The sequence below is a fragment of the Polyergus mexicanus genome, unplaced genomic scaffold, assembly GCF_030449975.1.
Source record: "Polyergus mexicanus isolate NDT 795.1 unplaced genomic scaffold, iyPolMexi1.0 SCAF_6, whole genome shotgun sequence".
NCBI classification, from domain to species: Eukaryota; Metazoa; Arthropoda; class Insecta; order Hymenoptera; family Formicidae; genus Polyergus; species Polyergus mexicanus.
In genome coordinates this window covers 4910276-4935755 of record NW_027223326.1, presented here as the reverse complement: position 1 = coordinate 4935755, position 25480 = coordinate 4910276, and positions in this window count along the sequence as shown.

Here is a 25480-nt window from a genome sequence, read left to right as displayed (position 1 = left end):
GACGTTCCGAACGAACAAAACTTGCGTACATAGCGATTTTAACAATGTATGCCGTGAAGCGGTTCTCCTCAATTTCCTTGATGTTGCACAAGAATTTTAGACAAATCTCACTTACTGACACGTAACTAAGACGTTCCGAAAGAACAAAACTTGCGTACATAGCGATTTTAACAATGTATGCCGTGAAGCGGTTCTTCTCAATTTCTTTGATGTTGCACAAGAAATTTAAACAAATCTCACTTACTGACACGTAACTAAGACGTTCCGAACGACCAAAACTTGCGTACATAGCGATCTCAGCTTTGTGCGCAGAAAAACGTATATCATCAATTTCTTTAGCGTTGTACAAGAATTTTCGACTAAACTCACTTACAGATACGTAACTAAGACGTTCCAAACGAACAAAACTTGCGTACATAGCAATCTTAACAAATTATGCCGTGAAAAGATTCTTCTCAATTTTCTTGATGTTGCACAAGAATTTTAGACAAATCTCACTTACTGACACGTAACTAAGACGTTCCGAACGATTGAAACTTGCGTACATAGCGGTCTCAGCTTTGCGCGCAAAAAGACATATATCCTCAATTTTCTTAATGTGGTACATGAATTTTCTACTAAACTCACTTACTGACACGTAACTAAGACGTTCCGAACGAACAAAACTTGCGACCATTGCGATTTTAACAATGTAAGCCGTGAAGCGATTCTTCTCAATTTCCTTGATGTTGCACAAGAATTTTAAACAAATCTCACTTACTGACACGTAACTAAGACGTTCCGAACGACCAAAACTTGCGTACATAGCGATCTCTGCTTTGTGCGCAAAAAAACGTATATCCTCAATTTCGTTAACGTTGCACAAGAATTTTTGATTAAACTCACTTACTGACACGTAACTAAGACGTTCCGAACGAACAAAACTTGCGTACATAGCGATTTTAACAATGTATGCCGTGAAGCGGTTCTTCTCAATTTCCTTGATGTTGCACAAGAATTTTTGACTAAACTCACTTACTGACTCGTAACTAAGACGTTACGAACGACCAAAACTTGCGTACATAGCGATCTCTGCTTTGTGCGCAAAAAAACGTATATCCTCAATTTCGTTAACGTTGCACAAGAATTTTTGATTAAACTCACTTATTGACACGTAACTAAGACGTTCCGAACGAACAAAACTTGCGTACATAGCGATTTTAACAATGTATGCCGTGAAGCGGTTCTTCTCAATTTCCTTGATGTTGCACAAGAATTTTAGACGATTCTCACTTACTGACTCGTAACTAAGACGTTCCAAACGACCAAAACTTGCGTACATAGCGATCTCAACTTTGTGCGCAAAAAGACATATATCCTCAATTTCCTTGATGTTGCACAAGAATTTTAGACAAATCTCACTTACTGACACGTAACTAAGACGTTCCGTACGATTAAAACATGCGTACATAGCGGACTCAGCTTTGTGCGCAAAAAGACATATATCCTCAATTTCCTTAATGTGGTACATGAATTTTCTACTAAACTCACTTACTGACACGTAACTAAGACGTTCCGATATAACAAAACTTGCGACCATTGCGATTTTAACAATGTATGCCGTGAAGCGGTTCTTCTCAATTTCCTTGATGTTGCACAAGAATTTTAGACCAATCTCACTTACTGACACGTAACTAAGACGTTCCGAAAGAACAAAACTTGCGTACATAGCGATTTTAACAATGTATGCCGTGAAGCGGTTCTTCTCAATTTCTTTGATGTTGCACAAGAAATTTAAACAAATCTCACTTACTGACACGTAACTAAGACGTTCCGAACGATTAAAACTTGTGTACATAGCGGTCTCAGCTTTGCGCGCAAAAAGACATATATCCTCAATTTTCTTAATGTGGTACATGAATTTTCTACTAAACTCACTTACTGACACGTAACTAAGACGTTCCGAACGAACAAAACTTGCGACCATTGCGATTTTAACAATGTAAGCCGTGAAGCGGTTCTTCTCAATTTCCTTGATGTTGCACAAGAATTTTAAACAAATCTCACTTACTGACACGTAACTAAGACGTTCCGAACGACCAAAACTTGCGTACATAGCGATCTCTGCTTTGTGCGCAAAAAAACGTATATCCTCAATTTCGTTAACGTTGCACAAGAATTTTTGATTAAACTCACTTACTGACACGTAACTAAGACGTTCCGAACGAACAAAACTTGCGTACATAGCAATTTTAACAATGTATGCCGTGAAGAGGTTCTTCTCAATTTCCTTGATGTTGCACAAGAATTTTAGACGATTCTCACTTACTGACTCGTAACTAAGACGTTCCAAACGACCAAAACTTGCGTACATAGCGATCTCAACTTTGTGCGCAAAAAGACATATATCCTCAATTTCCTTGATGTTGCACAAGAATTTTAGACAAATCTCACTTACTGACACGTAACTAAGACGTTCCGTACGATTAAAACATGCGTACATAGCGGACTCAGCTTTGTGCGCAAAAAGACATATATCCTCAATTTCCTTAATGTGGTACATGAATTTTCTACTAAACTCACTTACTGACACGTAACTAAGACGTTCCGATATAACAAAACTTGCGACCATTGCGATTTTAACAATGTATGCCGTGAAGCGGTTCTTCTCAATTTCCTTGATGTTGCACAAGAATTTTAGACAAATCTCACTTACTGACACGTAACTAAGACGTTCCGAAAGAACAAAACTTGCGTACATAGCGATTTTAACAATGTATGCCGTGAAGCGGTTCTTCTCAATTTCTTTGATGTTGCACAAGAAATTTAAACAAATCTCACTTACTGACACGTAACTAAGACGTTCCGAACGATTAAAACTTGCGTACATAGCGGTCTCAGCTTTGCGCGCAAAAAGACATATATCCTCAATTTTCTTAATGTGGTACATGAATTTTCTACTAAACTCACTTACTGACACGTAACTAAGACGTTCCGAACGAACAAAACTTGCGACCATTGCGATTTTAACAATGTAAGCCGTGAAGCGGTTCTTCTCAATTTCCTTGATGTTGCACAAGAATTTTAAACAAATCTCACTTACTGACACGTAACTAAGACGTTCCGAACGACCAAAACTTGCGTACATAGCGATCTCTGCTTTGTGCGCAAAAAAACGTATATCCTCAATTTCGTTAACGTTGCACAAGAATTTTTGATTAAACTCACTTACTGACACGTAACTAAGACGTTCCGAACGACCAAAACTTGCGTACATAGCGATCTCTGCTTTGTGCGGAAAAAAACGTATATCCTCAATTTCGTTAACGTTGCACAAGAATTTTTGATTAAACTCACTTACTGACACGTAACTAAGACGTTCCGAACGAACAAAACTTGCGTAAATAGCGATTTTAACAATGTATGCCGTGAAGCGGTTCTTCTCAATTTCCTTGATGTTGCACAAGAATTTTAGACGATTCTCACTAACTGACTCGAAATTAAGACGTTCCGAACGAACGAAACTTGCGTACATAGCGATCTAAGCTTTGTGCGCAGAAAACGTATATCCTCAATTTCGTTAACGTTGTACAAGAATTTTCGACTAAACTCACTTACTGACACGTAACTAAGACGTTCCGAACGAACAAAACTAGCGTACATAGCAATCTTAACAATGTATGCCGTCAAGCGGTTCTTCTCAATTTCCTTGATGTTGCACAAGAATTTTAGACAAATCTCACTTACTGACACGTAACTAAGACGTTCCGAACGACCAAAACTTGCGTACATAGCGATCTCAGCTTTGTGCGCAAAAAATCGTATATCCTCAATTTCGTTAACGTTGTACAAAAATTTTTGATTAAACTCACTAACTGACACGTAACTAAGACGTCCCGAACGAACAAAACTTGCGTACATAGCGTTTTTAACATTGTATGCGTGAAGCGGTTCTTCTCAATTTCTTTGATGTTGCACAAGAATTTTAGACAAATCTCACTTACTGACACGTAACTAAGACGTTCCGAACGAACAAAACTTGCGTACAAAGCGATTTTAACAATGTTAGCCGTGAAGCGGTTCTCCTCAATTTCCTTGATGTTGCAGAAGAATTTTAGACAAATCTCACTTACTGACACGTAACTAAGACGTTCCGAACGACCAAAACTTGCGTACATAGCGATCTCAGCTTTGTGCGCAGGAAAACGTATATCCTCAACTTCCTTAATGTTGTGCAAGAAATTTCGACTAAACTCACTAACTGACACGTAACTAAGACGTTCCGAACGAACAAAACTTGCGTACATAGCGTTTTTAACATTGTATGCGTGAAGCGGTTCTTCTCAATTTCCTTGATGTTGCACAAGAATTTTAGACGATTCTCACTAACTGACTCGAAATTAAGACGTTCCGAACGAACGAAACTTGCGTACATAGCGATCTAAGCTTTGTGCGCAGAAAAACGTATATCATCAATTTCTTTAGCGTTGTACAAGAATTTTCGACTAAACTCACTTACAGATACGTAACTAAGACGTTCCGAACGAACAAAACTTGCGTACATAGCAATTTTAACAAATTATGCCGTGAAGAGATTCTTCTCAATTTCCTTGATGTTGCACAAGAATTTTAGACAAATCTCACTTACTGACACGTAACTAAGACGTTCCGTACGATTAAAACATGCGTACATAGCGGACTCAGCTTTGTGCGCAAAAAGACATATATCCTCAATTTCCTTAATGTGGTACATGAATTTTCTACTAAACTCACTTACTGACACGTAACTAAGACGTTCCGATATAACAAAACTTGCGACCATTGCGATTTTAACAATGTATGCCGTGAAGCGGTTCTTCTCAATTTCCTTGATGTTGCACAAGAATTTTAGACAAATCTCACTTACTGACACGTAACTAAGACGTTCCGAAAGAACAAAACTTGCGTACATAGCGATTTTAACAATGTATGCCGTGAAGCGGTTCTTCTCAATTTCTTTGATGTTGCACAAGAAATTTAAACAAATCTCACTTACTGACACGTAACTAAAACGTTCCGAACGACCAAAACTTGCGTACATAGCGATCTCAGCTTTGTGCGCAGAAAAACGTATATCATCAATTTCTTTAGCGTTGTACAAGAATTTTCGACTAAACTCACTTACAGATACGTAACTAAGACGTTCCAAACGAACAAAACTTGCGTACATAGCGATTTTAACAATGTATGCCGTGAAGCGGTTCTTCTCAATTTCCTTGATGTTGCACAAGAATTTTTGACTAAACTCACTTACTGACTCGTAACTAAGACGTTCCGAATGAACAAAACTTGCGTACATAGCAATTTTAACAATGTATGCCGTGAAGAGGTTCTTCTCAATTTCCTTGATGTTGCACAAGAATTTTAGACGATTCTCACTTACTGACTCGTAACTAAGACGTTCCAAACGACCAAAACTTGCGTACATAGCGATCTCAACTTTGTGCGCAAAAAGACATATATCCTTGTCACGTCTCGATATTCGAAGTTGATAAAAAAAATTTAAATCTAAATTATTAATACAAAGCTATTTTCTGATCGTGACTATACTAAATTTTATGATAATAGTAAATTAGAATTTACTCAATTAATTGAATAAGATATGTACGCCTTTTAGATGTTTTATTTCTTTTTCGGTCACCCTGCATTCACCGGGTCTACCGGGGATCAGAAGACTGACAACTTGTCCGTATAAGGCGTTAACTTACTTAGGAATATACGTCGTTGGGTTGGATTCCTCCTGCGACGATCCCTCGAGATTGAATATTTATATATGTTCTTCTTAATTAAAATAATGTAGGCTGATGTTGGATTAATAGGTAGCCGGAACGTAGTAATAATTGTAGAGTCGAATATAGTAGTATATAACACTTTATTTTATATTCAACGTTTAAATTGTATTATTATTACAGTCGCTAGACTAGCGGCTGGTAAACTCCGTTTCAGAGTGTATCTAAGAGTCTTAAAGACTTGTACAGAAGTTTGACGACGCGTAACGCCGGATTACTGACGCTTGACAAAGGTATTCAGAGCTCGAAAGTAGTAACGTGTTAACAGTTTGCCGTCGCGAGTAGTAATGCTGGATGTCGGACCTGCACTGAGCTCCTCCGGTCTTCGGGTGTTGAGAGATGCTGCAGTGGGATCGCCTTTGGTAGATGGTGGGATATTCTTCCTATGCTTCGCCTAAGACTTCCTGATGTTGGAGGGAGACCCATGGGCGGGAGCAATGGCAAGTGGAAGAGCCGCTGGTAGGGATCTCTGTGCGAGAAGGACAGCTATATCGTTCTCTCGCAACATTCCAACTTATTTGTCTGGCCTAATCTTATCGAGCGGGCGGATAAGAATATCGATCGACGGCCAGTCCGCATACCATGTACAGTATAAGGCTCTTATAAAACTCTTATAATACTGTAGTGAATAAAATATTTTATAATGAATATTCTTATATGCCTAATTCCTTATTGCTACCTATACGGTTAATAATAAAGTCTTATGCTACGTGGAATATGTGTATGCGAATATAAGTTTTTAAAGCTATATGAATATAAAGTTAAAACGAATATATATATGTTTGTGTACTTAAAATTATTATATTAAAGCGTTACATTTGCATTTAACTGTTTCATTCTTTTTCGCTTATATTTCTCAATTGAATTTAATGCCTTATTAAAAGATCTTTCATATATATATATATATATATATATATATATATATATATGTATATATATATATAATATTTATTACAATTTTTGAAGCGTTTGAATCGTCTGTTTGATTGTACAATGCAAATATAAGGTTTTAGTTATTTCTATAGTTTATTCATATGGTAGTTATTTTTGCGTCACCCGCTGGCGCGTTCGAGCGTTGGCTATATACGGGGTGACTCTTAACTATGAATACTATTTTATAAGTTAGAACTTTGTCTTGGACGAATAACTTTCTCCGGATTTTTACTTCTTTCACCTCCTATGGGTGAGTTAACAATAAATATATTATTTAAATAAAATTTGACGTGCGGCAAAGACGTCACACCACCCCCCTTAGTTTAAATTTCGGAGTAACGAGTTATGATGAAATTTATTCGTCCAATCTGGCACGTAGGTCCCTGAATGTATATACAATAGGTATAGTGGGTGGTTCTGTATTTTCGGCTGGCGCATTGGGTACTGTGTTTGTATCTGTGTGTTCCGGTGGATTTTCAGGGATCACTTCCGGTTGCGGTCGTGGTCTGTTCGCCAAATACAATAACAAGTGTGTGAAAGAGCTCCAAATGGCTCCGAGTAAGTGTAAGCTACAGCCATAAGCTGCGTGTAGCGCATAGCCGTGTATTAACGTGTCGAATACAATTTTTATTATTCTTATAATGATAAATATTCCGAATACACCGGCGGTCGCTGCGCCGAATGTAGTAAAACCGTCCCATATTTTTGTTAAAGTATTATTATAAATTTTGTTTAAGGAATCTTCGTCTAATAAATTTCGCAATGAGATGGTATCCGACGGTATCGTTTGGCCAGTGAAGCCTCTAGCAATAGTGTGTAACACAGCGCTCTTTTCTGCTGGGAACATAATGTGATCTCTTAGATTATCTAAATCGTCTTGAGTGTAAATACCGCTCGTTGCCAAGGATTTCGGCGCCAAATACTTCCATGTTAATTTTGTCAGGGGTTTAAGGAGATGTGGGGAATTCGCTATGGAAGGTGTGGGATTGAACTGTATCCATGTTTCGTCTATATTGTAGAGGATAGGTAATAAGGGGTTACAGTCTCTAAGTGTGTTTTGTCTTGTTAATATTCGTGATTTAGGTGTCATGTATAATGAAGCGTTCCGGAACGTGACCGGTAATTCTGTGTGACAGGTATTTGTTTTTCTAAGTATAACGTCTATAGGTATACATTTTATGACATGAATTACTTCTCCTGCAGTTACTGCCATGTAACCCGGTGATTTCATAAGCCGATATGCAAATTCGTCTGGTAGAATAGAGGCAAGCGACAGTGTGTTCTGTATCACTTGTTTCTCTAGCTCACATTTCTGTAAAATTACGTCTTGATATAATGCTGTTACTTGGCTTCTTACGTATTTTTCAACGTAAACGAATTTTGAGTTTGCATATGTAAACATGTCAAGGTTTGTAATATCGGTTTTTGATTTTGTTTTAAAGACGTTTCCCTTTTGTGTCTCAAAAATGAATAATTTAGGATGTTCAGTCCCGTATAGTGTATATCCACAGATGGTGTGTCTGCGGGTAAGTGTGAGGGCAAAGGTGGTGTCTCGTGTCTCTAAGGAGAATATGGTAGTATTGTGCGAATCTTGAAATCCTTGAAATTTAACAGCGTTTCCCTCGTACAGTATATCGTAATTTTCAAAACCACACGCGGTGGTGGGGAGACTCTCCCAAAAAGAATATCCGTCGTCAGAATCTATACATGTTTCGTCTCCTAAATCGCAGACGGTTCCGGATTTTAAAATTATTTTTCCCGTGCTTAGTTTTATGGGTACGTACGAGTCTTTTAGAGATATTTTTACAGTAGCTTGTACAATTACATCGTCCCATGTTCCATAATAATCTGAATACTGAATGCCTTTACATGTACCGTCGACGTTTACCTTTCCGGCTAAAGTAACGCTTCTATAATAAGTATGGTTTGACTTTAGTTCATCTATTATTTCCGCGGTTCCTATTCTCAAAAGACCTTCTCTATGAATTTGCATACACTTATTTCGGGATGTTTCTTGGAGGTAACTCGCATAGCCGTTCTGAACTGCCGAAATATGCGAGTGCATGCCGCAATGATATATGGTACGCATAATCTCTATTTTACACTGTATAACTTGTGTCTGCGCGTAGTTGGATAGTTGTAACAGTTGCATGTACGTATTGGTTGTCGCTGGCGTCTCTATATTCAGGTCGCATTCGCCAGATCGTAGCAATGACACGGTTGTTACATTTAAGTATGTTCCTCCGCAGTCGTATGCGATAATAGATTGGGTGCCATAGAGTATAGTTGCGATGGTCAGCGAGAATAGTATCGCTCTGTATGCCTTAAAATAGAAATATTATAATTAATTTTAAAAATTGTAATTAGTGTTGGTTGTTTGTGTTGTTTTGTGTTACAAAATGTGTAAGATAGAAGAGGAGTAATAGTGGATATTTCTTAATAGTACTGTATCTTTTCTTAATAATACTGGATCCGGGGGTCCAGGCCACGATTACAAGCTCTGATTTTTCGTTTTCCTTCAACCCGGATCGATATAGCATGTGCTTTTGCACAGCTTTAATTTATTGACATGAACAACGCGTGGTTTACCTCGGAAATCTATTCTAGCGTTGTTCATCGGTAATAGTTCAAGAATTTTATAGGGACCGCTATACTGGTCATCTAACTTTCCTTTCATTGGCTCTTTTAATAGATAGACTTCATCATTGACTTTAAATCTTTGAACGTTAAGTTTTCTGTCATAATATCTTTTACTTATTTCTTTAGATTTTACTAAATTTTGCCTTGCCAAATCTTGGGATGATTTTATCGTATCAAAAAGGTTAGTAAGATAGTCTTGATAAGGGGTTTCGGTTATCTCTTCAGGAGTTACAAAGGATGAGGGTGTTCTGGGGAGATGTCCAAAAACTAAAGCGTATGGTGTATAATTAGTACCCTCATGCACGGATGTATTGTAAGCGAACATAGCGGGTCTGAGGTGTTCATCCCATTCGTTGTTCTGGTTAGTGTACATTTTTAGGTACTCTGTCAGGACATGATGTGAGCGTTCAATGGATCCATTCGATTGTGGGTAGTAAGCAGTGGTTCGACACTGTTTTATTTTAAAATAACTAGCGATGGTTTTCATTAGGGAGGTGAAAAAGGTTGGAGCTTGGTCAGTTAGTAAGGCTTTCGGTGCTCCGTATATGCAAATGAAATCTTTTATAAAGGCGTCGGCAATGGAAAGGGAGTCAGCAGTTTGCATAGGGGTAGCAATTGAATATTTTGTTAGGAGATCTTGGATAGTTAAAATGTAGGAGTTGTTTCGGCTGGTCGTGGGCAATGGTCCTACGACGTCCATGGATATTTTATCAAAAGCTGCTCCGGGTGTATCAGTGATCATCATTGGCTGTTTTGTTTTCACTCTGGTTAATTTCTTGATTTGGCAGTTTCGGCAATTTTTTATGTAATCCTGTATATCTTTTTTCATCGTTGACCAATAGTAATTTTGCCTGATTCTATGGTAAGTTTTATTCACGCCTTTATGTCCTCCAATTTTAGTTGCGTGTTTTTCGTAAATGATATTTTGTCTTTCTTGCGGGTCGGGACAGCGAATTAAAGATTTACAGATAGTTATAATGATTGGTAGGTCCGAAAGAAATCTTCTTAAATTTTTATGCATAAAATTCCAGGGGACTGTATCGTAGAGGTCGTTTTGAGCTATGCTTACTGTTTTTAGATTTAATTCAATTATGGCGTCTCTTAGGGATCTTACTCCGTTTAAAATATCATTTTGTTCTATGGGCGTCCTTTCGTTTTGTTTAATAGGGATGGTTATCAAATGTTTCTTGCTACTTAGGTTTGTAATTTTTACTCTTGTGAATGTTAGATCCTTATACGCGGGGAGTTTGTTTTCTTTTAAGTAATCTTTAGCGCCCTTGTCGTAAGGTTGTCCTCCGAGTGTGGTAAAAATAATGTGATTATCCCTTCGAGAAAGTAGCGAATCACGCGTTTCGATAATTTTGAAATTAATTCCTTCATCTGAAGAGCGGGGTTGTGGAGATACTGATATATTAAGCTCACTTTCATCCTGCGAATCTTCTTCTGATATTTCCGATTCATTCGATTCATTATCGAAAAATTCTTGTGGTTGTCCTTCTGGATCTTCGTCTAAGTTTTCGGTGTTCGGGAAGAAAGGTTGGGACGAAGTTCTTGCTACTGCAGGTGGAGTTAGTAAAGCATCTTCAATTAAATTTTCTGTGAATATCTGTTGCTGGGGGTTAAGGGTAAGTGTGGGGTTAGTATTATTGGAAGGAATAGTGATAGACGATCTAGATTGTTGCGTCGCTGTTTGATACGAGAACAGGGAGTCGTTGGAATCATCGTCAAATTCCATTAAGGGAAGTAAAGAAGCGTCAGGAGGTTGCGGATTTCTGGAGAGTGCGTCTGCTACCACGTTAGTTTTCCCAGTTTTGTATTGTATTTCGTAATCATACTCTGAGAGTTTCAACCTCCATTTCCACAATCGGGAGCTGGGATCCTTAACTGAATGCAGCCAAACTAAAGGCTTGTGGTCCGTGAGGATTGTGAATTTCCTACCGTACAGGTAGTGCCTAAAGTATGTGGTGCAGTAGACTACGGCTAAGCACTCCTTCTCTATGGTGGAATATCTCCCTTCTGCCTCATTCAATGTTCTGGAAATATATGAGATAGGTAAGTCCTTCCCTGCCTGTTCTTGACTTAATACGCCTCCTATAGCGTATCCGCTGGCGTCAGTAGTTAATAAAAATGGTTTCGTAAAATCTGGATATTGTAAAACGGGTTCTTTTAGTAATTCGTTTATTAGCTTTTTAAAAGTTTCCTCTTGTAAAGATGTCCATATAAAAGGTTTATCTTTCTTTAATAAATCTGTCAATGGTTTTGCAATTTTTGAAAAGTCTCTAATGAATCGGCGATAATACCCTACTAGTCCTAAAAATTGTTTTATATTTTTATGATTCTTTGGGGTTGGGAAATGTTTTACGGCACTAATCTTATTTGGGTCCGGTCTTACTCCGTCGTTTCCAATTACGTGACCTAAATAAGCCACTTCGTGCCTCAGGAACTGACATTTGTCCGGTTGCAACTGTAAATTTGCCCTTTCTAACCGGCGCATCAATTCTTTAATTTTTATCTTGTGTTCCTCTAAAGATCTTGCATACACGACAATGTCATCCAGGTAAACAAAGAGTTCGTTTCCTTGCAGGCCCGTCAATACATTGTCCATCAAACGTTGGAACGTCGCTGGTGCATTCCTTAATCCAAATGGCATCCTTTGATATTCGTAGTGGCCATAGGGTGTAGAAAACGCTGTCTTTCCTTGATCTTCAGCAGCCATAGGTATTTGATGAAATCCTTGGGCGAGATCGAAAATAGAAAAATATTTAGCGCTGCCCAATTGGTCTAATATCTCTGCGATATTAGGCAATGGATACGCGTCTCCAACTGTCTTCTCGTTTAATTTCCTGAAATCGATGACCATCCTCCATTTCCTTTGTCCGTCTGGCGCGGACTTCTTCGGAACAATCCATAAAGGGGCATTATAAGGAGATGCTGATGGCACAATTATTTCATCTTTTAGCAATTTCGCTACTTGTTTATCGATTTCTTCTTTATGGACCGGTGGATACCTATATTGTTTCACATGGATAGGCAAGTTGTCCGTGGTTGGAATGGTATGCTTAACAGAAGTTGTACATCCAAGACTTTCACCGGGTAGATGAAAACAATCTACGTATTCTTCAAGTATGTCTCTTACATGATCTGCTTCTTCGTCGTTCAAATGTTCGATGTTTATAAGAGCTTGAAGTTGTTGTACGCGGTTAGATGTACTCAAAATTTCGGGACAGACCTTCGAGTCTGGGGATATAGCGAACGTATCGCTCGGATTTAGAAGGTCCTCTAGATCCGTCGACCCTGTACGTGAGTCGGCAGAATTCTTGAGGCTTGTAGACACTGGAAGCGTGTCACTGAAAATAGAACCCTCAAGGTCTAAAGGCGTGCTAATAGGATCCTTGAGGCACGAAGATGCAGGCGTTGCATCTTGTGTAGAAGCATCTTCCTGGTGTTGCGGCACCGGAAGAGTATTAAGATCTGAGGATTTCCCGTTTTCGGAGAGCTCCTTTTGGCTCCTGGATTTAGAAGATGAAGATTTCCCATTGTTGGCGAGCTCTTCATTGCTCATGGATTTAGTAGATGAAGATTTCCCATTATTGGCGAGCTCTTCATTGCTCATGGAATTAGAATTTAATCTAAGGTGCTCCTTGAAGTCACTTGGTACGAAATAATCCTCAAGAGGCATCGGGTATACCTCAATGGTGTAATTGTACTCTGTCAAGTTGTAAGCCTTAATATGGCCTTTCCCTCGGGAGTTCTTGACGAGCGCTTCACCTAGGAATAACCCTTTAACTGGCTCATTCCGTGGAATATAGCCTTCCTCCTTTTCCGGATTCGTAATGTTGAATGTGACATCAACAATAGAGCGTGAAGGTACCACGATGTCTTTACTCTTGTAGAATGGTACCTGAATGTTTCCAAACGCTAAACATTCATGTTGATAGTCGACGACGGCATTATTACTCTTTAGGAAATTTGCGCCTATTATGCCGTCGGCGGGTATCCCAAAATCGTCTTTAACGATGTAGAATTTGGCACTTTTTCCCATAATTTTAAAAGTGGCTGATCCCAATGTTGTAATTGGTTTACTCGAAATTCCTTTTAATTTCAGCCTATCTTGTGTATTTATTGTAGTGTTTTTCAAGATTCCCATTTTCACAAGATTTACAGAAGACCCTGAGTCTACCATGAAAAAGCAATATCCTTTGAAATTTGTACAGGTGATGGCGACTCTAGGTTGACAAGTTTTTGTCTCTAAATTCGCGATTCCGATAATTGCTTCTTCTTTAACTTCGTTTATGGGTTCAATGACCGGCGCTGGGTCATTTTGTTTTATTGGCAATTTTTCGACGTACGCTGGATCCTGATTTTTGTCTCTTATATTCTTCAGGTTTTGCTTGTTGTTGGATCCTCCAGCGTCGTAATGGGGTGCGCGGTTGCTTGGGCCGGTTCCCTGGTCGCGCTTACCGACGGACGGCCCTCCGCGTTTCCCGACGGTTGGACTACGTTTCGGTATGCTAATTTTCGGCATTCCGCTACTTTATGCCCTGGGCGTTTGCAATAGTTGCACACATTAGGTGCATTTGGGCCTGGTTGACCGGGTATTAAAGGGCGGATCCATGGTCGCGGAACGAAATTATTGTTAGGATTTTTTAATATTGACCTAGGTTGCTCTACTTCCGGAGGTCTTTGGTTACTTAAATCCGAACGCGTTACGGGGAATTGTCGTGGCAAATTCTGCCGTTCGCGTTGCTTTTCAACTTCTAAATTCTTCATAATTTTGACGGCCCATTCTATGGCCTCATCTAATGTAGCAATATTTCTATATTCCATGCGGGTGATAACGTTGGAAGGTAAGCCATTAATAAATGCTTCGAGGACTTCCTCCTCGACTTCGTTATGGAACCCGCGATGGTTCTTCCCTTGACGTCTGTTCCCATCCAATATTGCGGTTCTTAAATCTTTGATCCTCCCGGCGTATTTCAGAATTGTTTCATTGGGTAATTTATACGCGTTGGCCAATTCTCCGCGATATTGTGCAACTGATTTATTTGGGGCAAAAATAGTTTTTAATTTATCCAGAAGATCTACGACGCGCATATATATATTTCCCTCAACTACTTGATACGCGTCGCCTTCAATTTTGTTCATAATGAACTGCACTAATTGCGGTTCTTGTACTGGGGATAATAAATCTCGTGCTCGTTCACATGCTCGAGCGAATTGGAAAATAGAAATTCTATAACCGTTAAACGGGGGAATGTTTGCAACTACGTCTTTTATTTTCAAAGCTGGCATTGTCACGGGTGGTACGTCTTCGGGTACTAAATTATCGGCGCATTCGTCGTACGCGGACGCGGCGCGGGATGCTTCACTCACCCTTTGTTCTAAGTTATTAACTTGCTCAGGTAATTTTCGTAACTGCGATAGCTCTGATTGTATTTGCGAAAGGACGTGGAATAATGAATTTGCGTCTATTGATTCATTGGGGCGTTTGGTTGTTTCTTCTCGCTCTTTAAGCGACATTTTGGAATGCGAGGGTTTTTCACGGTCTTCTATATATTTTTGTTTCTTTTCGACTTCCGGGTCAACGCTTACTGTACCGTGCGATCGCGTAAACTGAGCCATAACTTGGTATACGAAATTTTGAAATAATTATTGCCTCTATTTGTTCTTAACACAACAATTGTAAAAGTAGTAACTTTAGTAATGTGAAAATTTATGGTAATACATACGGTTAAATAGCATATATATGCTATGGTTCCTTAATCCTGCAAGAATGTGATATAGTACAATAAAATAAAGACAGTGTGATAAATTAGTACATAGATAATAACAAAAATTATATAGTGGTTAAACAAAATTGTAAGAATATAATAGCAGTATAATAAAAGAAATATGTATATGTGCATGTAATACTATGATAATAAAACAAGAATGTTTTTATGGTTTTTCTTTTTTTTTTCAAGTTACTTTATAATTCTCGTAGCAAATTGTAAATAGAAAGCTCAAGCAAATGATAAATATAGTGTCAAAGCTAGTAATTGTGGTATATATATATTTTGCAATAATAAAATATAAGAATATCCTGAAAATAAGACAATGTGATTATAGGGTAAGGTATAATAAAACACACAAAATAGTATAATATGAAACAATAATGGTATATATGTTTCTTTATTCGTCGCTGGCGCTAACGCTTTGAATTTGAGTCTGTGCGTAAAATTCGCGACGCGGGTCGTTCTCCGGAATTTCTGGATATGGCAACGGAGACTGTTCGACCGTGATCGGAATTAATTTGTAAACGAAGGTTCTTTTCTCAGTTAGCCGTTCGCGACATGGGGCATTCGAATTGTCTGTAATATTTAACTCGTCGGAACAATTCGCTGCTTCTCTAAATTGCGCTCTTAGTAGGCGTCGGAGCTGGTATTTCTTTCCTGCGCGACGCGTTTTTGGCATGTCTTAAGGATTCAACTTTAGTTTCGTGTAGTGACTCTCTGAGGCTCTTATTTTATCCACATAACGATATCCGTCATCCTATTCCAATCTCAGTGTGCGGAATCCTGTCTCACCAAAGAGAAGGAACAAGAAAGAGCGTGCGGAATCCTGCCTCACCACTCTCCGTTTATCGTATGTACACAAAAAAGCTTAAAGCAACGACGAGCGGCTTATCCGCCCAGAGCCGTCGCTCCGAGTTTGCGGCACTTCGAAGAGTCAACTTCCACTTTTACTAAAATCAATCACTTCTCTACTGCGTGGCGTGTCTTATTGGCTTTATAAAAATATTTAAACACTGATGTCTGTGTTACATTCGCGTTCTCAACGTGCGGAATCCTGCCTCACCGAAGAGAACGCTCCTGTTACGAGTGACGAGCGGCGTATATACCAGCTACCAGGACACTGTCACAGAACCAGGTATTGCTCAATAATTCTTTCGTAGTGATGAGCAAAATATATTCGCTCTAAATCACAACGTCAGAATGTCGTTGTGCTGTCTTAATATTGCAATCGAAGCACACGCAGTCGAGAATAATCACAAAATTCTAACAGCGTTAATGGAAATAAAATCTAACACGAATATGACGTGTAAATTAAATGAATTGGCAAAATCTAAATAACGCGGTGCATAATAATCGAATAAAATTATAACGGCACTGTAACTCGCGAAATAATTCAAGAAGATCTGAATGGTATTAACCGAGACTCAAATCGAACGTTATATCGCGCACAATTCACTTTCTGAAATAAAATATGATTATTAACACAAAAAAAAAATGACAAGTTAGCTTCTGCGATCCCACCGCTGCCACCAAATTTTCAATATGTCACGTCTCGATATTCGAAGTTGATAAAAAAAATTTAAATCTAAATTATTAATACAAAGCTATTTTCTGATCGTGACTATACTAAATTTTATGATAATAGTAAATTAGAATTTACTCAATTAATTGAATAAGATATGTACGCCTTTTAGATGTTTTATTTCTTTTTCGGTCACCCTGCATTCACCGGGTCTACCGGGGATCAGAAGACTGACAACTTGTCCGTATAAGGCGTTAACTTACTTAGGAATATACGTCGTTGGGTTGGATTCCTCCTGCGACGATCCCTCGAGATTGAATATTTATATATGTTCTTCTTAATTAAAATAATGTAGGCTGATGTTGGATTAATAGGTAGCCGGAACGTAGTAATAATTGTAGAGTCGAATATAGTAGTATATAACACTTTATTTTATATTCAACGTTTAAATTGTATTATTATTACAGTCGCTAGACTAGCGGCTGGTAAACTCCGTTTCAGAGTGTATCTAAGAGTCTTAAAGACTTGTACAGAAGTTTGACGACGCGTAACGCCGGATTACTGACGCTTGACAAAGGTATTCAGAGCTCGAAAGTAGTAACGTGTTAACAGTTTGCCGTCGCGAGTAGTAATGCTGGATGTCGGACCTGCACTGAGCTCCTCCGGTCTTCGGGTGTTGGTGGGAGAGATGCTGCAGTGGGATCGCCTTTGGTAGATGGTGGGATATTCTTCCTATGCTTCGCCTAAGACTTCCTGATGTTGGAGGGAGACCCATGGGCGGGAGCAATGGCAAGTGGAAGAGCCGCTGGTAGGGATCTCTGTGCGAGAAGGACAGCTATATCGTTCTCTCGCAACATTCCAACTTATTTGTCTGGCCTAATCTTATCGAGCGGGCGGATAAGAATATCGATCGACGGCCAGTCCGCATACCATGTACAGTATAAGGCTCTTATAAAACTCTTATAATACTGTAGTGAATAAAATATTTTATAATGAATATTCTTATATGCCTAATTCCTTATTGCTACCTATACGGTTAATAATAAAGTCTTATGCTACGTGGAATATGTGTATGCGAATATAAGTTTTTAAAGCTATATGAATATAAAGTTAAAACGAATATATATATGTTTGTGTACTTAAAATTATTATATTAAAGCGTTACATTTGCATTTAACTGTTTCATTCTTTTTCGCTTATATTTCTCAATTGAATTTAATGCCTTATTAAAAGATCTTTCATATATATATATATATATATATATATATGTATATATATATATAATATTTATTACAATTTTTGAAGCGTTTGAATCGTCTGTTTGATTGTACAATGCAAATATAAGGTTTTAGTTATTTCTATAGTTTATTCATATGGTAGTTATTTTTGCGTCACCCGCTGGCGCGTTCGAGCGTTGGCTATATACGGGGTGACTCTTAACTATGAATACTATTTTATAAGTTAGAACTTTGTCTTGGACGAATAACTTTCTCCGGATTTTTACTTCTTTCACCTCCTATGGGTGAGTTAACAATAAATATATTATTTAAATAAAATTTGACGTGCGGCAAAGACGTCACATCCTCAATTTCCTTGATGTTGCAGAAGAATTTTAGACAAATCTCACTTACTGACACGTAACTAAGACGTTCCGAACGACCAAAACTTGCGTACATAGCGATCTCAGCTTTGTGCGCAGAAAAACGTATATCATCAATTTCTTTAGCGTTGTACAAGAATTTTCGACTAAACTCACTTACAGATACGTAACTAAGACGTTCCGAACGAACAAAACTTGCGTACATAGCAATTTTAACAAATTATGCCGTGAAGAGATTCTTCTCAATTTCCTTGATGTTGCACAAGAATTTTAGACAAATCTCACTTACTGACACGTAACTAAGACGTTCCGAACGATTAAAACTTGCGTACATAGCGATCTCAGCTTTGTGCGCAGGAAAACGTATATCCTCAACTTCCTTAATGTTGTGCAAGAAATTTCGACTAAACTCACTAACTGACACGTAACTAAGACGTTCCGAACGAACAAAACTTGCGTACATAGCGTTTTTAACATTGTATGCGTGAGACGGTTCTTCTCAATTTCCTTGATGTTGCACAAGAATTTTAGACGATTCTCACTAACTGACTCGAAATTAAGACGTTCCGAACGAACGAAACTTGCGTACATAGCGATCTAAGCTTTGTGCGCAGAAAACGTATATCCTCAATTTCGTTAACGTTGTACAAGAATTTTCGACTAAACTCACTTACTGACACGTAACTAAGACGTTCCGAACGAACAAAACTAGCGTACATAGCAATCTTAACAATGTATGCCGTAAAGCGGTTCTTCTCAATTTCCTTGATGTTGCACAAGAAATTTAAACAAATCTCACTTACTGACACGTAACTAAGACGTTCCGAACGACCAAAACTTGCGTACATAGCGATCTCAGCTTTGTGCGCAAAAAAACGTATATCCTCAATTTCGTTAACGTTGCACAAGAATTTTTGATTAAACTCACTTACTGACACGTAACTAAGACGTTCCGAACGAACAAAACTTGCGTACATAGCGATCTCAGCTTTGTGCGCAAAAAAACGTATATCCTCAATTTCGTTAACGTTGTACAAGAATTTTTGATTAAACTCACTTACTGACACGTAACTAAGACGTCCCGAACGAACAAAACTTGCGTACATAGCGTTTTTAACATTGTATGCGTGAAGCGGTTCTTCTCAATTTCTTTGATGTTGCACAAGAATTTTAGACAAATCTAACTTACTGACACGTAACTAAGACGTTCCGAACGAACAAAACTTGCGTACAAAGCGATTTTAACAATGTTAGCCGTGAAGCGGTTCTCCTCAATTTCCTTGATGTTGCAGAAGAATTTTAGACAAATCTCACTTACTGACACGTAACTAAGACGTTCCGAACGACCAAAACTTGCGTACATAGCGATCTCAGCTTTGTGCGCAGGAAAACGTATATCCTCAACTACCTTAATGTTGTGCAAGAAATTTCGACTAAACTCACTAACTGACACGTAACTAAGACGTTCCGAACGAACAAAACTTGCGTAAATAGCGATTTTAACAATGTATGCCGTGAAGCGGTTCTTCTCAATTTCCTTGATGTTGCACAAGAATTTTTGACTAAACTCACTTACTGACTCGTAACTAAGACGTTCCGAACGAACAAAACTTGCGTACATAGCAATTTTAACAATGTATGCCGTGAAGAGGTTCTTCTCAATTTCCTTGATGTTGCACAAGAATTTTAGACGATTCTCACTTACTGACTCGTAACTAAGACGTTCCAAACGACCAAAACTTGCGTACATAGCGATCTCAACTTTGTGCGCAAAAAGACATATATCCTCAATTTCCTTGATGTTGCAGAAGAATTTTAGACAAATCTCACTTACTGACACGTAACTAAGACGTTCCGAACGAACAAAACTTGCGTACATAGCGATTTTAACAATGTATGCCGTGAAGCGGTTCTTCTCAATTTCCTTGATGTTGCACAAGAATTTTTGACTAAACTCACTTACTGACTCGTAACTAAGACGTTCCGAACGAACAAAACTTGCGTACATAGCAATTTTAACAATGTATGCCGTGAAGAGGTTCTTCTCAATTTCCTTGATGTTGCACAAGAATTTTAGACGATTCTCACTTACTGACTCGTAACTAAGACGTTCCGAACGATTAAAACTTGCGTACATAGCGATCTCAGCTTTGTGCGCAGGAAAACGTATATCCTCAACTTCCTTAATGTTGTGCAAGAAATTTCGACTAAACTCACTAACTGACACGTAACTAAGACGTTCCGAACGAACAAAACTTGCGTACATAGCGTTTTTAACATTGTATGCGTGAGACGGTTCTTCTCAATTTCCTTGATGTTGCACAAGAATTTTAGACGATTCTCACTTACTGACTCGAAATTAAGACGTTCCGAACGACCAAAACTTGCGTACATAGCGATCTCAACTTTGTGCGCAAAAAGACATATATCCTCAATTTCCTTGATGTTGCACAAGAATTTTTGATTAAACTCACTTACTGACACGTAATTAAGACGTTCCGAACGAACAAAACTTTCGTACATAGCGATTTTAACAATGTATGCCGTGAAGCGGTTCTTCTCAATTTCTTTGATGTTGCACAAGAATTTTAGACAAATCTCACTTACTGACACGTAACTAAGACGTTCCGAACGACCAAAACTTGCGTACATAGCGATCTCTGCTTTGTGCGCAAAAAAACGTATATCCTCAATTTCGTTAACGTTGCACAAGAATTTTTGATTAAACTCACTTACTGACACGTAACTAAGACGTTCCGAACGAACAAAACTTGCGTACATAGCGATTTTAACAATGTATGCCGTGAAGCGGTTCTTCTCAATTTCCTTGATGTTGCACAAGAATTTTTGACTAAACTCACTTACTGACTCGTAACTAAGACGTTCCGAACGAACAAAACTTGCGTACATAGCAATTTTAACAATGTATGCCGTGAAGAGGTTCTTCTCAATTTCCTTGATGTTGCACAAGAATTTTAGACGATTCTCACTTACTGACTCGTAACTAAGACGTTCCAAACGACCAAAACTTGCGTACATAGCGGTCTCAGCTTTGCGCGCAAAAAGACATATATCCTCAATTTTCTTAATGTGGTACATGAATTTTCTACTAAACTCACTTACTGACACGTAACTAAGACGTTCCGAACGAACAAAACTTGCGACCATTGCGATTTTAACAATGTAAGCCGTGAAGCGGTTCTTCTCAATTTCCTTGATGTTGCACAAGAATTTTAGACAAATCTCACTTACTGACACGTAACTAAGACGTTCCGAACGAACAAAACTTGCGACCATAGCGATTTTAACAATGTAAGCCGTGAAGCGGTTCTTCTCAATTTCTTTGATGTTGCACAAGAAATTTAAACAAATCTCACTTACTGACACGTAACTAAGACGTTCCGAACGACCAAAACTTGCGTACATAGCGATCTCAGCTTTGTGCGCAAAAAAACGTATATCCTCAATTTCGTTAACGTTGCACAAGAATTTTTGATTAAACTCACTTACTGACACGTAACTAAGACGTTCCGAACAAACAAAACTTGCGTACATAGCGATCACAACTTTGTGCGCAAAAAAACGTATATCCTCAATTTCGTTAACGTTGTACAAGAAATTTTGATTAAACTCACTTACTGACACGTAACTAAGACGTTCCGAACGAATAAAACTTGCGTACATAGCGTTTTTAACATTGTATGCGTGAAGCGGTTCTTCTCAATTTCCTTGATGTTGCACAAGAATTTTAGACGATTCTCACTAACTGACTCGAAATAAAGACGTTCCGAACGAACGAAACTTGCGTACATAGCGATCTAAGCTTTGTGCGCAGAAAACGTATATCCTCAATTTCGTTAACGTTGTACAAGAATTTTCGACTAAACTCACTTACTGACACGTAACTAAGACGTTCCGAACGAACAAAACTAGCGTACATAGCAATCTTAACAATGTATGCCGTGAAGCGGTTCTTCTCAATTTCCTTGATGTTGCACAAGAAATTTAAACAAATCTCACTTACTGACACGTAACTAAGACGTTCCGAACGACCAAAACTTGCGTACATAGCGATCTCAGCTTTGTGCGCAGAAAACGTATATCCTCAATTTCGTTAACGTTGTACAAGAATTTTCGACTAAACTCACTTACTGACACGTAACTAAGACGTTCCGAACGAACAAAACTAGCGTACATAGCAATCTTAACAATGTATGCCGTGAAGCGGTTCTTCTCAATTTCCTTGATGTTGCACAAGAAATTTAAACAAATCTCACTTACTGACACGTAACTAAGACGTTCCGAACGACCAAAACTTGCGTACATAGCGATCTCAGCTTTGTGCGCAAAAAAACGTATATCCTCAATTTCGTTAACGTTGCACAAGAATTTTTGATTAAACTCACTTACTGACACGTAACTAAGACGTTCCGAACGAACAAAACTTGCGTACATAGCGATCTCAGCTTTGTGCGCAAAAAAACGTATATCCTCAATTTCGTTAACGTTGCACAAGAATTTTTGATTAAACTCACTTACTGACACGTAACTAAGACGTTCCGAACGAACAAAACTTGCGTACAAAGCGATTTTAACAATGTTAGCCGTGAAGCGGTTCTCCTCAATTTCCTTGATGTTGCAGAAGAATTTTAGACAAATCTCACTTACTGACACGTAACTAAGACGTTCCGAACGACCAAAACTTGCGTACATAGCGATCTCAGCTTTGTGCGCAGGAAAACGTATATCCTCAACTACCTTAATGTTGTGCAAGAAATTTCGACTAAACTCACTAACTGACACGTAACTAAGACGTTCCGAACGAACAAAACTTGCGTAAATAGCGATTTTAACAATGTATGCCGTGAAGCGGTTCTTCTCAATTTCCTTGATGTTGCACAAGAATTTTTGACTAAACTCACTTACTGACTCGTAACTAAGACGTTCCGAACGAACAAAACTTGCGTACATAGCAATTTTAACAATGTATGCCGTGAAGAGGTTCTTCTCAATTTCCTTGATGTTGCACAAGAATTTTAGACGATTCTCACTTACTGACTCGTAACTAAGACGTTCCAAACGACCAAAACTTGCGTACATAGCGATCTCAACTTTGTGCGCAAAAAGACATATATCCTCAATTTCCTTGATGTTGCAGAAGAATTTTAGACAAATCTCACTTACTGACACGTAACTAAGACGTTCCGAACGAACAAAACTTGCGTACATAGCGATTTTAACAATGTATGCCGTGAAGCGGTTCTTCTCAATTTCCTTGATGTTGCACAAGAATTTTTGACTAAACTCACTTACTGACTCGTAACTAAGACGTTCCGAACGAACAAAACTTGCGTACATAGCAATTTTAACAATGTATGCCGTGAAGAGGTTCTTCTCAATTTCCTTGATGTTGCACAAGAATTTTAGACGATTCTCACTTACTGACTCGTAACTAAGACGTTCCGAACGATTAAAACTTGCGTACATAGCGATCTCAGCTTTGTGCGCAGGAAAACGTATATCCTCAACTTCCTTAATGTTGTGCAAGAAATTTCGACTAAACTCACTAACTGACACGTAACTAAGACGTTCCGAACGAACAAAACTTGCGTACATAGCGTTTTTAACATTGTATGCGTGAGACGGTTCTTCTCAATTTCCTTGATGTTGCACAAGAATTTTAGACGATTCTCACTTACTGACTCGAAATTAAGACGTTCCGAACGACCAAAACTTGCGTACATAGCGATCTCAGCTTTGTGCGCAAAAAGACATATATCCTCAATTTCGTTAACGTTGCACAAGAATTTTTGATTAAACTCACTTACTGACACGTAACTAAGACGTTCCGAACGAACAAAACTTGCGTACATAGCGATTTTAACAATGTATGCCGTGAAGCGGTTCTTCTCAATTTCCTTGATGTTGCACAAGAATTTTTGACTAAACTCACTTACTGACTCGTAACTAAGACGTTCCGAACGAACAAAACTTGCGTACATAGCAATTTTAACAATGTATGCCGTGAAGAGGTTCTTCTCAATTTCCTTGATGTTGCACAAGAATTTTAGACGATTCTCACTTACTGACTCGTAACTAAGACGTTCCAAACGACCAAAACTTGCGTACATAGCGGTCTCAGCTTTGCGCGCAAAAAGACATATATCCTCAATTTTCTTAATGTGGTACATGAATTTTCTACTAAACTCACTTACTGACACGTAACTAAGACGTTCCGAACGAACAAAACTTGCGACCATTGCGATTTTAACAATGTAAGCCGTGAAGCGGTTCTTCTCAATTTCCTTGATGTTGCACAAGAATTTTAGACAAATCTCACTTACTGACACGTAACTAAGACGTTCCGAACGAACAAAACTTGCGACCATAGCGATTTTAACAATGTAAGCCGTGAAGCGGTTCTTCTCAATTTCTTTGATGTTGCACAAGAAATTTAAACAAATCTCACTTACTGACACGTAACTAAGACGTTCCGAACGACCAAAACTTGCGTACATAGCGATCTCAGCTTTGTGCGCAAAAAAACGTATATCCTCAATTTCGTTAACGTTGCACAAGAATTTTTGATTAAACTCACTTACTGACACGTAACTAAGACGTTCCGAACGAACAAAACTTGCGTACATAGCGATCACAACTTTGTGCGCAAAAAAACGTATATCCTCAATTTCGTTAACGTTGTACAAGAAATTTTGATTAAACTCACTTACTGACACGTAACTAAGACGTTCCGAACGAATAAAACTTGCGTACATAGCGTTTTTAACATTGTATGCGTGAAGCGGTTCTTCTCAATTTCCTTGATGTTGCACAAGAATTTTAGACGATTCTCACTAACTGACTCGAAATTAAGACGTTCCGAACGAACGAAACTTGCGTACATAGCGATCTAAGCTTTGTGCGCAGAAAACGTATATCCTCAATTTCGTTAACGTTGTACAAGAATTTTCGACTAAACTCACTTACTGACACGTAACTAAGACGTTCCGAACGAACAAAACTAGCGTACATAGCAATCTTAACAATGTATGCCGTGAAGCGGTTCTTCTCAATTTCCTTGATGTTGCACAAGAAATTTAAACAAATCTCACTTACTGACACGTAACTAAGACGTTCCGAACGACCAAAACTTGCGTACATAGCGATCTCAGCTTTGTGCGCAGAAAACGTATATCCTCAATTT